Source organism: Sminthopsis crassicaudata, chromosome 1 (genome assembly GCF_048593235.1).
Source record: "Sminthopsis crassicaudata isolate SCR6 chromosome 1, ASM4859323v1, whole genome shotgun sequence".
NCBI lineage: Eukaryota > Metazoa > Chordata > Mammalia > Dasyuromorphia > Dasyuridae > Sminthopsis > Sminthopsis crassicaudata.
Genome location: NC_133617.1, coordinates 372161203 through 372178079, shown reverse-complemented (window position 1 = coordinate 372178079; position 16877 = coordinate 372161203). Strand labels below are relative to the sequence as shown.

The following is a 16877-nucleotide window of genomic DNA, read 5'->3' as shown; positions in this document are numbered from 1 at the left end:
TATCTTAATAGACTTTGATTTCATATATTTTAAAGCATTTGGTCAGGCTGTTGAATAGTATAAGACACCTGAAATCTTATAACTTTTAATAAAGATTGAGTGTACCTTATTAACCATCCAAAAATCTTTACTTGTAAAAATCAGGTACTCTGCTACTACTCTGATTGACTTAAATCTAAAGTGATAGGAAAAATGCCTTCCATTTTAAATGCATTTTAAAATCTCTTTTATTGAAAGTTAATTTTTAATACAAAATATTTGTTTTAGATTAATTTGGTGTTTTCAGAGAGTCTGGTGTTGTGGACCCCACAAATCATATAATTTCTGTTCTCTATTCTGTGATTAAATCTTAAGCTTTATAAATAATGAAAGCTACTTGAGGAGGCACAGACTCTCTGACTAGGCCTGCCATCAAACAAGTCATTCCTTGAATGGCTTTGCACTATGATTCAGACCCCTTTGTCCAGTTCTAGGCTAACTCATGACTCTTTTAAAACTTCTTGAAATCAGATGAGTCAATATCCAAATCTTTATTCAGACACCCAAATCCCCAAAGTTATTAAATTTTACCTTTTCGTTTCCAGAATGGTTAAAAAAAATTATTATATAGGAAAAAGTGTCTAAAGAATAAAAATGCATAGACAGGTGCAGTTATGAATTAACATTATATTTGTGGATGATACATTATTTTAAGGGAAATATGTTAATGATGGAAGGTTAAAAATAGTTTAGCAACTTCTATGTCAGCCAAAACCTTAGATGTGATTTTTTTAGACCCTCTTACTGCTAATAACAATAATGCTAATAATGACAATTAATAGAGCTTTAAAGTTTACAAAACATTTTACATACATTTTCCCAATTGAGCCTCCCAAAAACTTTTGAGGGTAGGCATTATTATCTCCATTTTACAGATGAAGAATCTAGAGTACAGTGCTTAAATCATGCAGCTGATTATAGTCAGAGGTCTTCCAGATTTACATCTCTAGACTCCTTACTTAACCAGTATAACCTGTGGAAATTTAGGTTTAACTATCAATTTCATTTTCTTTATCTATAAAATGACCAGGTGGCATTTATGATCTCAACTCTTAATCTATAATCCTATAGTCTCAAAAATGGGAATAATATTTTCATAAACCTTAAAATGCTTTTTACATGTGAACTATTATCCTACAAGTCTCTAGTATTAAGAAAATAAATAAATTGTTTTCTTGGTTAGTATTGATTACCAAATCCAAGGATAAAAAGGGAAAGACAGAAACCTATAGACCATTGTCACTAATGAATCTTTAAATATAAAACTCTAATGAAAAAAAAAGAGTACAACAATACATTCAAGCTTGCTTTTTCACTATGATCATGATCTTTAGGAACATTGTTTATCATGTTAAAAAGGAAAGCACTCCAAAACAAATGATTATGTTCATAGATGAGTGGAAAGCCTTTGACAAAAAGACAGTTATCATTGTATTTTAAACACAGATAGCACATTTAAGCACAGGTAGATAATTTTTGATATATTTAAAAATGTCAAAATAACATCTACAAATCTATCTACCGAGGCACACTTAAAACTTCATAAATACATTTGCCAAGCATTCTTTAAAGAAATAAAGAGCAATTTTAAACAACGTATGAGCTATTCATTGGCCCATGATTGGACCTTGTTAATACAACAAAAGTGATAGTACCTTAATTAATTTATAGATTTAATATTATATCTATCAAAATATCAAAAGCTAATTCAAAATTAGATGAAATAATTTTCAGAATTCACTTGGAAGAATGGAAAGTATAGAAATATCAAGAGAAATAATAGAAATGAAAGCAAATTAGCAGTTTCCCTTTTACCAGTATGTTCTCTTGAACTTAACCATGGTTTCCAAAACAATGATCATAAAAGATTACATAAAACCTCGAACCCTCTGACTGGAAAGGGTGAAGCTAGATAGGAGAATTTCTTCCAAATCCTCTGTTTCAAGAGGGTGCTCAGATCAGCCAATTCCTCCTTTCCCACTTGACTACAGGACATCGTCATGCCTTGAACAAAACACCTTGTTGTCCTTCCCATTCTTCTCATGTCAGAGCAGAGGGGGGAGGGAGAAGGGGAGGGAGGGAGGAGAAAATTAGAAAGCAATTTGGCAGAAATTAGGTTTGTCAATATCATAATCATATAAAATGTATAAAATAGCTTTTGCAGAAACAAAATCATTGTCATGAGTTTAAAAAGAAATACTTTCCACAGAAGGAAAATAACTTTTCATCATTTATCTCTCTCAGAGCTATAGATCTGAAATCTAAAATATAAGAAACTAACACAAATGTGTAGTGCTATTCCCTAGTGGTCAGAGCATTAGGAACAGGCATTTTTAAAGAACTCCAGCCTATTTCTAATTTCATGAAATATTACTCAAAATTATTCATTAAAGAAATACAAATGAAGTTACTGAAGTTTTACCTCATATCCCAAAAAGACCACAATACTACAGGTATACACACACACACACACACACACACACACACACACACACACACACACAAAATTGGTCCAGCCATTCTAGAATTCAATTTGGAATTATGCTACATAAGTCATTAAAATATTTCCTATCCTTGGGCGCAGAGAGATCTCACTAATAGGCATATGTTCAGGACCCTTATACACTAAAAATATTTGTAGCATTATTTTTTGTAATGTAGCAAAGAACTGGAAACAGTTTTGATGCTCATTGAATAGATAATAACTAAACAAATTGTCATGCATGAATATTATGCAGCCACAAGAAATTATAATTATGTAAGATTTAGAAAAGTGTGATAAAGTGTGTATATTGCTGTAGTGTGAAGTGAGAAAGACAAGTCTAGTGACTACAAAAATGTAAATGGAAAGAAGAGAAATGAAACTGATTGTTCTAAAGTTATAGTTACCAACCTTGATCCTGGAAAAGAGAAAAGAAAATGCACTTCCTTGCCTTCTTTGAAGAGGAGAGCTAGTTACTATGGCTATATAGAACATTGCTTTATACTGTCAGATTCTTTTGATGACATTATTTAGTTTTACTGAATTTATTTTTTTTCTTTTTGTGAAGATACAGTTCGGATACAGTTCATACACTGCCGTTTTTCTATATGATCCTTTTCCTTTTCTTTCCAGCTCCTAGTACCCAAGCTATTTTATATTTAAGAACTTTGTGTGTTTTGTATATGCTATAGATGTGTCCATCCTCTCCTCCAGTAGAATATATGCTTCTTCTGGGTGGGAGAATGTTTCATTCTATTTTTGTTCCTAGTAACTAGCATAATACTCAGCACGTGGCAGCTACTTAATAAATGATTAATTAACCAATTTGAGTTTAGAATTAAATATAAGAAACTTGTTCTCTTTCTAGGACTGACATCAAGTTCCCAAAGAAGTACTAAATGTCCAAGCAAATTCAACCATTAATCTATTCTGGAATTCTGCTATCTTCACAGATCACAGTGTTACTCACAATTGCCTAGAGAGATTACTGATCTATAAAAATTTTTAAAAAGCAGTGTGTTTATGAGTATTAGGAATTAAGTGATATCTAATAATTTTCAAGATACATGGGATGAGAAGTTATCAAATTATAGAGGACTGGCCAGTGAAATGATTATTATATTAGAAGAGATTGAGAGGTGCACTGTTCCTCTTATCTTATCTGTGACTGGAAGTATACCAAGGATGCTCTCAGTGAACATATTAAGGATGAATTAGGAATCAATAACAAATTAGCAGCACTCCCTTTCTCCATTGAAAATTGACAAAAATATAAGATTTCACAACTCCCTCTACATATTATTCCATTTGAAATCGTTAATCCTTAGTCTAGACAGAGTCACTGTTTCTTTCTCTCTATGATAATTTATAGTAAAAGGTTGTAGTCTCATAATTTTAAGAAATTGACTGTCTTTCTCTTACTTTATATTACTTGATCTCAGTTTGAGCCTGAATTTAGAATGAAGTTTTACTTTTCTTTATTGAAATAGCCAGAAGGTAATGGGAACAAAGAGGGGAGAAAGTTAGTTGTAGTGTGTAATTATAATATTTTTTTAATGTAGAGATTTTGGAGTCATAGGATCCCCAAATTTTTATAGATTTCTTCTGGGGATATCAAAATTCTGAGCCTTAGAACTCCTTTTCACTTGCCTTCAGTCTATAGTATTTGTGATTTAAAAGGATTACTGGCATAAGATATGGTCCCTTTTTTTCAGTAAAACATTGTAAATTGTAACTGCATTGAAGTACATTGATCATTTCAATCCCCCCAGTGAGTTCAAGGGAAAAGTTTAAAGGGAATACATGACAACCAGGATGAAGGGTACCACTATTGTTGAAAAAAATATTCACCACCACCAAAACAAATAAAATCCATAAGAGAACAAGGCTTTTGTTGTTAAGTCCTATCTTCTCTGTGCTATAACAAACACTGTGGGTCCCCACTTAGTGCTCTGGTCCAGAACAATGAGCTAAAGAGGAGAGGACTCTGCCTTCTTAGCTCTTCCAGAACACAAGCATTTCTTTTGACTTTTTGTATCTCAGTTTGAAAAAAAATTTTTTTAATATGGTCTTTCACACTAGTTCTTAATCCCAGGAAATAAAAGATAGATGTGTTCTGGGAAGCTTAGAAATTAAATCCCGTTATAAAATTTTAAAAACCTAAGAACAGATCTACCATGATGCTGTAATCCTAGGGGAGAATAAAATAAGTTAATTAGAATATTAGAAGTATTTAAATTTAATATAAATGTAAGATATCTAAAAGGATAATATTCTGTCCTAATATAAAAAGACAAAAACAAAGTCCAAATCCATTTAAGGAGGAGAAAGGGAAATTCACAACAGCCTTATACTGCAAATCCTTAATTCTCATTTGATTTAATGTATTCTATTCTTGACATTTGGGTCATACTTGTTAATGAATGCAGGTGACTTTGAGTAATTCATAAATAACTTCTTTAGGTCAATTATTATTTTAGAAAGTAGATCTTTTCATTTAACTGTTTATAGACTTATCACAACAATTATCTTTATGTCATTTACAAGGGGATTTTAGTGTATTTTGAACATACGTAGAAAAATGCATATATGTAAAAAATGCATATATGATTAAGAGTTTCCAAAAAAAAAAAAATAAATAAATAAAATTGAAAGTGTGCCACTATTTAAAACTTTTCAAGAATAAGAAGATAACAAAAGAAAATGCTTCATAGTACTAATCCATAAATATTAAATGACTGACCGTGAACATTTCCTATAAAAATGTTCATTTTTCAACTCTAAAGGAGTTATGATGAAAAATGCTATCTATATTCAGAGAAAGAACTGATGGTATCTAAATTCAGATTAAAGCATACTTTTTTTTAAATTTTCTCTTGAGGTTTTTTTTTGTTTGTTTATTTATGCTTTATTTGACAATATTACTACAGAAACATTTTGTATAACTACACGTGTATTTGCATTCTCAAATCTGGAACTCAAAAGTTTTTAAAACACATTAAAATTATTTTTACATGTATCTGGGGGGAAAATAATAAAAAAAAATTTTTTAAGATTTTAAAAATATTCATTTTTCTCTTAAAGAGTCTGGGTAGGCAAAATTTGGAAGCCAAGAAAAGACAAATTCATGGGCCTATTGGTAAAATGCTAAGAACATTTGAAATAAAGAATATATTGATCTTTCACTTTTTGTACTATCCACAGTTAATTACTGATGCCTGTTGATTTCCCAATACTGGTGTTGGAATCAGATGACCCAAATTCTATTTCTGTCTCTGCCATTAACTATCAGTGTAGTTACTTCTTTCTTTGGGTTTGTTTCCAAATCTGGAAAATAAGACTGGATGATATTTAAGATCCCTGCCGAACTCTAACATTATATCTTTTTTATACGAACACAGCTACCAATTGCCAGTTGGGCAGTAGATTGTATCTGGTATTAATTAATTATTAATTTAGAAATTAATTAGTTTGTAATATTAGTCTAAGAAATTTATAATTTGGAAAGTAAATTTATTATAAAATTATCATACAGTGTATCCCAAAGATAATTTTAAATTTCTGTCCATCATCTTGTCTTTTTAGATTAAAAATGATATTATTAATATAAGAAATAAAGTAACCTAGTAGTTTTTAGAAGAACTAATTGATTTAAGATCTGGAACACTTCCAAATAACTAGTTAATATGGAAGAAAACAACATGTATTTTAATCTCAGAAATGCCTTTGAGTGTATACAGACCAGTTTAAATCTTTTTTGCTTTTTCCTCTTCTAGAATTTCACCTGGGAATAAATCAGTTCAGTTCATATATACGTCTTCACTAAAAAGGGAGAAGTTGGGTTTAGGGACCTCAACTCTCAGACAAACACTTAAGTTAACAAAATATTGAATATAGAAGAGGCTTTATTTAACTTAACTCCCTAAAAATCAAATAGCTCACACTTAATACCACAAATTTAAAAAAAAAAAAAAAAAATCCTCCTCTCACTGGTATACCCAGACATCTAGAATTTTTCAGCCTTAGAGTATTCTCCTTCTTAAAGGATTTCTAGGATCAAATAAGCTCTCTGCTTAAGCTTCACTTGCTAGGGACATTTGGATTTTAGCTTTCAGAGAAATTTTTGTATCTTGAATATCTTCTTTTCCCAAAAAGGGGAAAAGCAGATTGATAATTAGCTTTCTCACCTACTCTTGACTTTTTACAGTTTCTATAAGTCAGGGAACCAATTAAGGCTAAGTCAAATTTTGCTCATTCCCATCCTGGTTCTCTCACTGTTTCTTCACCCCATAGTCCAAAATTTGGTTTAGTTGAGGAACTCATGTAAATCAAGAACTCCCCAGGTGCAGTTGGGGAAGTTTATACCACAACTTCTGTCATTCAGCAGCCAAATTCTTATAATACTTAGCTCATCCCAGGAATTTCTCTCTGCTCCTCTACTAATGACCCTAGAATTACCTTGCTTTTGAAAGTCATAGTTCTCTTGAGGATTCACATGGCTATATATGAGTCTTTTGTCCAGATCTCTAGTGATTTGATTTTTTTTTTTTAATAGACAGGCCCTAAGAGTGCAGCTCAAATATATGAACTAGCTAAAAATCCTCAATCATCAGGAAATCTTGTAGTAAAGGTTTTACTTTCTATTTTTGTGTGGTAGTCGCAGTCACTTAACTTTCCTAAATCTCACTTTTTTCCATCTGCAGAATATGAAAATAGTAATTTTCACTTGATAAGATTCATAGATTTAGAGTGGGAAGAGACATCAGAGACCATCTCTCATTTTACAAATCATAATATTCCTGTAAGCATTAAGCAAGAATTTTTATAAAGCACTTTGCAAATCCTAAAAGCATCATACAAATATCAGGTGTGATGGTGATGATGAATCAAACTAATAGAGTATCCAAAGCCTTATCTTGCCAATTTCCACAAGATAGTATCTGAATCCTTTGCTAGCTCCCCTTTCTGTCTTCAAATGTAAATTATTAAAGATAAAGACTGGCTTTCTGGTATTGGTGTTCCTAGTGCTTATCACAATATCTGGACTTAATAAATGCTTTATATTCACTCATTCATCATTTAAGTGAGTTGAAACCTATCAAGAATTTAACCTTTTGAAGAGAATTTCACAGCAATTCACATCAGTGTCAGAATAGAAGACCATATAAATAAGAGAACAAGGATCTAAGACAGTGCTTAGTCTCACATACACACATATCTGTAAACATAACATATAACATGTTAAAATGGACCCCAAAAAGACATTTTGATCTTTTATATTTATAATATCAACATGTAATAAAATAAGGCACAGAAAGAAAAATATCTACAAGAAATTCCCTATCTCTTACCATCTCATAAAGACTGTCTTCTCATTTCTTTAGAGGTTTGCAGGGCTGGATAGGATAAATTTTACCTTGTAGCGTGTGATTTTGTCTGTCAATTAGGGATATTCCCTGAATGCTTTATGATGAGAGATGTTTCAGTGTTTCCAATGGCAAGAAAATGAAGAGAAAACAGTAGTAGTAGGGAAAGAACTAGGGAGCTGTGATAGTTTTCATCCAATTTAACTTTTCAAATCATAATAAAAGTCAGCTCTCAGATTTCTTTTGTATCTAAGGTTGCTCACTATGCACTGGTAGCCTAGTGAAATAGGTATCACAAATACTATTGTCCTTATTTTATAAATGGGGAAGTATACAGAAAAAATATCAGACCAGCTGTTCTTTTTTCTCAGACTATATTGTAACACTTGTTTACAGTTTTGAACTGCTTGGCAATAGGAAAAATATCAGCAAATTAGAAGATTAAAAAATTAATTAAAAACTCCAGGACAATAAAACCACCTAAAGAGTATAAACACTAAAAAGGAAGTTGGGATGAGTGGAATAAATAGACTAGCAGGATGAATTGAAAAGAAATTAAGCAAATATGCTTTCTCAATTGTTTTTTTCTAACTTGATTTTTCAGTTCTTCAGTCGAGTCAGTCCCATGGCATACTGCTCTACTCCTCAATACACAGGGTTAATAATACTTGTAATATGACCATCTCCCACAGGTGTTCCACTTTCCTGTTCAAGAACTCTGAAATTTTTTTTATAGATCAAAATGTTCTCTAATTTCCATCTTCTCTTATGCCTTTCTTCTTCTAAACCTATTCTCTATTCTCAACGTGACATCCATGTCTTCCACCCTTCATTAACCCTACTCTGGATACATAATCTTAGGTCTCTAGTGAGGCATTTCATCTCTACATTATTTTCTTTCAAGTCCCATGTCCCCTTATCACGTTAATCCTCATATCATGTCAAATCCCAACTCTGAATTTAGCTTATCAGCCAATCCTGTATTCCAACACGTAATACTGAAGAGCTCAACCAAATTTTTTTTGGTCACTCTACAAATTTGTTATCTAACCACAATTGGATGTAATATTCTCTCTAAAAGTAATGTTCTCTGTTTCAGTTTCCTTGAGGTCTCTAGGAGCAGCCTTCATTTCAGTTCAGTAATCACCACAAGTACAGCCAGGTGTTAGTCTCTTTCAAAGTCCTATCTCCTTCACTTGGGCCTCGGCTAGTTTTCTGGAGGCCTTTCAGAGTCTTGGTTTCAGTGGAGAAGCAAAGGAGGAGAGCCTGTCACCAAGGTATGAGATGGGATGAATCTGTCTGAGTCCAAAGGTTTGTGCTTCAGCCTCCAGCCTTCTGTCTATTTGTCTCTGAAGCTCTCTGGCTGAGGCTTCTAGCTTATAAGCTCCACACTGAGTACTAGCCAATCTTTATATCACTAGGAAACCATTATTTGTTGTAGGATTAAATCAATGCTAAACTAGATTTAACCATTGTCTCCTCAATTCCATTTAGTACCTTGTTTCAAGTTCTGGCCCATAGCATCTCCTTGTAGGATTAAATCAATCATACTGAACCATGCTAAAATAGATAACTATTGTGTCTATCAATTCCACTAAGTTAGTACCTTGTAAGAATCCTTTCAAGTTCAGAGTTCTGGCCCATAACAATTGGACTGTCACTAAAGCAAGGCAAGCCATTAATTCTTCCCTAATCTCCATTATACTAGAGCAACTGTTCCACATTTTCTCTTCTCAAGTCTTCTACAATATTTTTCTTCTCACCTTATTTGAGTGCTTTGCCTCATTCTTTACTAAGAAAATCCAGAATCTTTGCTAAGAATGTCTTCACTTTTTTACCATCTCACATCCCTTAACAGTATCCCACCTTATCTTATTTATCTCTTCCCATATTCTTCAGAATATATTGTGTACTTCCCTTTCTGCTGGTTCTTTACATGTTCCCTTCAATAAATACATGCTTCTCTCATTCTTTGAAAACTCACACCAGATCCTACCATCTTCATTTTCAGTTTTATGCTTCTCTGCCCCTTCTCAGAGAAACTCCTTAAAAAAAAAAAAAAAAAAAAAAAAAAAGTAGCATTTCTAATTTCTTCATTGTCATTCTTATCTAAATCCTATATACTCTGATTTCTGGTCTCATCACCCAGTTGAAACTGTTTATTCCAAATTGCCAATGATCTCTTGATTTCCAGATCTAATGACCTTCCTTCAAGTCATTGTATTAACTTTTTTTACAATATTTTACACCATTGACCTCTCTCACTTTGGTGATCCTGCCCTCTTGAGCTCTGCTACCTGTTCAGCCATTCCTTCCTGTCTCTTTTGTAGAATCTTCATCCCTATTTTGCTTTCCACCTATTGTTCTACCCAAGCCTCTGTGTAGGATGCTCTTATGTCTTTTTTTTCTTTAAAATTTCTTATTGTGGTGATTTCAATAGTTTCCATGGGCTCTTCCTCTGAAGATGATTTCCCTTATTTATAAATCTAGTTCTAATTTCTCTCCTGTGTTCTAGCTCCACTTTACCAATTTTGAACTGGTATTTTAAAAACAATACTCATAATCTTTCCCAAACTATACCTCTTAAAATATCCTTTTTACTGTTAAGGGAATTAAAATGCTTCCAGGCAATAGGTTTGCAACTTTCGCATAATTGTCACTTTTACTCCACATAACTAAATGGTTGCTGAAATTTTTTAGCTCTCTATACTATTTCTCATGTATGTAGCTCCTTTTCAATTACATAACTATTATCCTATGATCAAATCCTCATCACCTTTCTTTGGCTATTTCTTTAATCTCCTAATTAGTCTCCCTGCTTCCAGTGTCTCTTTACTCCCAGTTGATCCTCTTTGCAAATGTCAGAATGAATTTCCTAAAGTGTGTGTGTGTGTGTGTGTGTGTGTGTGTGTGTGTGTGTATTGTGTTTTTTTACCCAAACATGTTATTCTCTACTCAGTAAATTCCTGGGCTTCCTTTACCTTCAGGATCCAATATACAAATTCTTCTTTTGGCATTAAAAACCTTTACAGCATTGCCCTTTTCTTCTGCCTTTTCAATCTTCTTATACATTATTCTCCTTCTATACTAGCCTTCCTCAAACATAACCCTCTTCTCCTTTATGTCTTTTACTTGCTATCCCTCAGACTTTGAATGCCCTCAGTCTTCATCTCAACCACTTGGGATCTCTGGTTGCCTTAAGACTAACCTTAGGCTCCACCTTCTTTCTGTGTTCTCTCATCTGCCAGTGTCTTCTCTCCTCAGATTATTTTATATCTAGTTTATGTCTGTGTGTGTGTGTGTGTGTGTGTGTGTGTGTGTGTGTGTGTGTGTGTGTGTGTGTGTATAGATCCTCCTAGTAGAATGGATGAATGAAGAATCATTATGTATATAAGCAAAGCACTTAATTATGTGCTAGAGATATAAATTAAAAAAACAAACAATCTTTGCTTATAAGTACTTCATTTTCTAAAGAGAGAGTTCATATAGATGGTTTCAGCTGCTTAAGTTCCTTGAGAAAGGGAGCGTTTTTCTTTTGGTCCCCAAAGCTTAGCACTGTGCCTGATGTTTAGTAGGTATTTAGTAAAAAATATATTGGTTGTTTGACTACTGTGGAACAATACCCCACAGGAAGTACTATGGTCCTATTACTTGAATTAGCTAAAATTGAACTGAATAAAGTAAATCAAAATATTCTTTTTTAAAAAATCTATTTTTCATTGGATTAAGAGATTTTTGCAAAATTCAAGTTATATTGATTTTTAATTTCCATAGTAAAACTATAAGAACAATTTCATTTAAAACATTTGCTCCCGTCACATTACATATTCAAAGTCCCCCAAAATAGAAAGCAGTGATGAGTGTGCTAAACTATAGATGAGGATCAATCCTATTATTTTTTTTATTCACAATGCATTTGCTAATTTTCCCTTTTACCCACATTACTGACATTACCCAAATTGTTTCTGTTTCTTTTAGAATACTCCCAAAGTATTAATACAAAATAAATTAATTCAAGATGGCCTGATTGGGGTCTGAGATGGAAGAAAATGTTTAAGAATGGGACCAATAAAATTGATAAATTGACTCTGAATCCTCTCTTGAATTGTTGGAACTTGATTTCATCAGCAGGATTGAACTAAGTGGTTTAAATATCATCTAACTAGAATTAGTGAATAAAAGATTCAAAAATTTCAATTATTTTTGCAGTGAATTCAGCATTTTCTTATTTCTTTAGGCAAAATAATCTACCAAATGAAAATTTGTTAATTTTTTTATTTTATTATTACCCAAAGGCTATATAAATTCATATATGCAGAATCACATAGAATTTTAGAATTGGAAAGAACCTCAGAGATTTAAATCTTATTTTTTCTAGATTTTGAAACAGAGATTCATGGAATTTATGTGACTTCCTTAACATAAAATTAGTGGCAGAGATGAGACCAATTGGATTTCCTGTCTATAGTGTGCTTACCTTTTTTGGGCAGGGCCACCTATACCTAACTATCTCCCAAAGATTGAAAAGGCTGGAAGAAGAGAAATAAGAATGAAGATCATAGAGGACTGGAATGCTATACCTTCTACTGCTGACTAGGAGACAGTCACTAAGGTTTTTGAGTTGGAGACTGAATGCACATATCAGTGTTTTGGGGAAAATTAATCTCATTTTCAATTAATATTAGGTCAAAGCCAGTATTTTCCTCTTTATTATTTAACATAGTTCTGGAAATATAAGTGGTATCAATAATACAGGAAATAAATTAAAGGCATAATAAGCATTATTGATAGTGAAATGAAGTTATCCCCTTTTGCATATTACATGATGGTTTACTTAAAAAAAATAAAATAAAATCCTCAGATCAGCATAGAAACTAATAGATGCTATTAATAGCTTAATTTAAGAAATGTGCTATAAAATAAATTTAAACATACACACACACACCACAGAAATTATTAGCATTTTTGTGTAGCTATAACAAAAACCATAAAGGTGGTATAGGAATCTCATTCAAAATAATTTTAAAATATCTAGAAATTATTCATTCGTTAAATAATAAGAATTAACATTTAGGTAGTGCTTACTAAATGCCAGGCACTATGCTAAGTGCTTTACAATTATTACCTTATTTAATCCTCTCAGACACTATGAGAGAGGTAGGTAATGGTATCCCCATTTTGTAGATGAGGAAACTAAGGCAAACAGAGATAAATGACTTTCCCAGGGCTACACAACTAGTAAATGTTTGGGGACTCATTTGTGCTCAGGTCTAATTGACTCCAGGCCCAAGGCTCTAGGCTCTATGGCACTATCTAGCTTCCCAGTTAGTCTGTCAGCGTAGTCTACCAATATGCACTCAAGATATACTTGGTAGCTAGCAAGACCTAGATGAGCCCATATTCTCCATTAAAAAAAAGGTCAGTGAACAGACTCCATTATTCCATTTTGGGAATAGTATAAGCTTTCAATTCCCAAGACTGAGATGTGAAAATAGCAGAAGGGTCTAAGAGGACAGAAGTTCAAGCCAGACAGTTCCTCTAGAAGGGTTCAGAGCCTAACACTAACATAAACTAGTGTCAAGAAGTAGGCTAGAAGAATGAACAAACAACAAAATGACCTAGATATAAACAGATACTTTAGAAACAGTGAAGCTCAACACAAAAATACAGAAAGAGGAAATGACTTGAAAACATATACTAGGAAAGCCTCAAAGGGGGAAAAAAAAAAGTGTATTGGCCAAAAAACCAACAAAAATTTCTAAGTAAAAGTTTTTTAAAAGAGCAAAAAAAAAAAAAAAAAAAAAAAAAAAAGTTTTTTTAAAGCCATAGAAGAACCATGGGGAAAAGATTTAAAAAGAGAACTAATCACTTAGTTTAAAAAAAAAAAAGTATATAGAGAAGGAATAGCAAACCACTTCAGTATCTTTGCCAAGAAAACCCAAATGGAAACAGTTGGAAACAACTAAAACAACAAAAAAGAGGCAGAAAACATTGCAGAGGGAGGGGGAAAAAACCATGAAAATTAGAATATGGAAGCTGATGACTCTACAAGACATCAAGAAATAAAACAAAATCTTCAGACTAGAAAAGGTGAAATCTCATAGGAAAAATAACTAATCTATTGCATGAAAGCCATGAACCCAAATAGAGCCTAAATATATTATTTCAAGAAATCATAAAATGACCCACATTACTTAAGATAAAAAGGGAGGGGAAATTGAAAAATTCCCTGGTTGCCTCCTGGGGGGAAAAAAATCCAATTGAAAATTTCCAGGAATATTACAGATTAAACACAGAGGATTTTGTATTTGATCCCAAAGATGATATCTGCCTTTATAGCAGAGGTTCTCAAACTATGGCCCGGCTGGCCAGATGCAGTCCGCTGAGGACGTTTATGTAGCCCACTGGGTTATGGCAAATGGGCTGTGGGGTGGAGACAGAATGTGAGTTTTTGTTTTTACTACAGTCCTACCCTCCAACAATCTGAGGAACAGTGAACTGGCCCCCTATTTTAAAAGTTTGAGGACCACTGCTTTAGAGTTTATTGAATATGAGGGTGACATAGTTGGATTTGTACTTAAAATCACTTTTGCACAGAGGATACATTAGATTTGGGAAATATTTATGGTAGAGAAACCTACCAACAGGATGTTGTAATAATCCAAGTATGAATTAATGAGGCCCCATACCTCATGAGAATGGTCACAGAAAAGAATATGTGCAGGAGAGATTACAAAGGTTAAATCAGCATGCCTTGGCCTGTGTGATGTTGAATATGAGGATGGAAGTGAGAAGTTGAGGATGATACTTAAGTTTTGAACCTGGAGGATAGGAAAGTGGTAGTCCCCTTGATAATAATAGGGAACTTTGTGACGTGGGAAAGTTTAGAAGGGGAAATAATGAAAAGGTTGAAGATTTCATAGAAAAGGGGGAAATTAATAATGAAATCTGTTGGAGAAGATAGGAAGGAATGGTATCACATGTATATCTAATGGAAATGACTTTCGCAAAAAGTGCCATCTCTTTGTCAGAGCCTAAGAGAAAAAATGGAAAAAAAGGAAGTTATGTTAAGGGTTTTTGAGGTTATGTGGAAGAGAGCTCAAGCCATATGGCCTCAGATATTTCAGAAAAGTGGCTGAGATCCTCAGCTGAGGTGAAAGTATGGGAAGCTTGATGAAGGAAGAGAAAATTCAAAATGTCTTCTGAGGAAAGTGAGATAAGGAATTATTAGGGATTTACAAAAGACTAGTCTGCCTTGTTCTAGTTGAGTTTTGGTAACATGAATCTGTAATATACCCTTGTCAGCATGATTGTGAGACTTCATCGTATTCAGCAGCTTGTGGGTTCAATTGGATTTTAAGAGTAAATTAGAACTGAGGTTTGGCAGATATGGAGAAAGAGAGACAAAAGCTAATGAATGTAAGAACAGGTTTATGAAGGGTGGAATTCTAGGAGGTTCTAATTAGGAAACTAAAACACGTGTAGGTAATTAGGTGTTGGCAAGATCAAATCTTTGTTACCAAAGATTAACATCCCTGTAAGTGACCGAGGTGGAATGAAGCTCATGGGATTTAAGGAGACTTAGGAATTAGACGGTAATGGAATTTCAGAGCAATGGGAAAAGTTAAGCTAGGTACTCTTTAAGAAAGGAGAGAAGATTATCTGGGATCAATTTACTATAACTACTGTAATTTGAATTGAGTGGAAAATTTTGACTGAGTAGTCTTCACAGAAGGAAGAACTAGCAAGTAAGGAATGTTTCTACTTTTCCTTAAGGACCATTTTTTCCAGGGCTATAAGAAGATATAGTTAGTGTTGGGGTGAAAGCCAGTGATGCAATGTCATTATATAGGAGCCAAGTCTCAGCAAAGACTGAAGGATAAAAGATCGAAGGAGTATGAAAGAAAGTGGTCCAACATAAAGAAAAATGAGAATTTCAGAGAGTATAGTGAAAGAAATGGGCAGTGTTGGGTTGAGATATGTGTGAAGTTTGGCTGAAGGGTATGCAGATTAGAAATCTAAGGATAGCTGAGTTATTGATAAGTTCCAGGACAGGGAAGAAGCCAAAGTGTATTAGTATAAGCTCACTTCAAAGGAGTGTTAACTGAAATCTGTTCCTTCCCTTGGAGTTTGGGGATCAGGTCTATGTTTTTGTTAGTATCATTATGAATATAATAGACAAAGATCATATCTTTTCACTTCCATTTAAATAAAATTCATAAATAGAGTTTAATTATTTATATTTGGTAGTGAAGAATATATAATGATGATAAAAGGTTTTTGCCAATATAGTGTTTCTTCCATATATTCTTGCTGATTTTAGAAAATATGTTGAAGCACTATTTTAAGAAAAACATTTTAATATATAAATCTATTCCTACAACTGAAAACCTGTTTTAATGTAATTTAACTATCATTCCTTGCCCCTTGTTCTTCCTAGCATTTTTGTATTAAAGGATTTCTCATAGTCATGAAAAAAGGCATGTTCTGCTGATGTTATTAATTGGTTTCATGAAAACACAATATCTTTAGGTAAAATGATATTGCACGGAACTGTCAGTGCTATAGAAATGTCATAAATAAGTGAATGACTACATGACTTTTATAATAATGGAGTTTGGTTTAATACATCACTTATAAGATAGATTGGGACATTGTTATGGGTGATGTCTATATATGATTATGAAACAGAAAAGAAAAAAAAAACAAACCAAAAACTTGAGAAGTTATATGAAACTTTATAGCTCCAATTGATTGAAAAAACAATATATTTAATTTTCAATTCAGTCCATACTAGGCTTTCTTAATATGTTTATTTACAATATCCTCTTATTTCTAGCTTTTTACTTCACTTATTTGAGTAAGAGTAAGAAAGTAAGACTGTCAAGACTCCTAAATTTTACAATACCACCATAGTTCTCTTTAATGCTGTCATACAAATCTACTCTTAAATATAGTTGTTCACAAATGTATTAATCTGTTGAATAGAG

At 32.8% G+C, this 16877-nt stretch overlaps 1 protein-coding gene across 3 annotated transcripts in view; it reads left to right on the top strand.

Moving 5' to 3' along the window:
* The window catches only part of DYM (dymeclin), a 540520-nt gene that overhangs the window by 275543 nt on the left and 248100 nt on the right, over positions 1 to 16877 (top strand). The gene's annotated exons all lie outside the window — the stretch shown is intronic.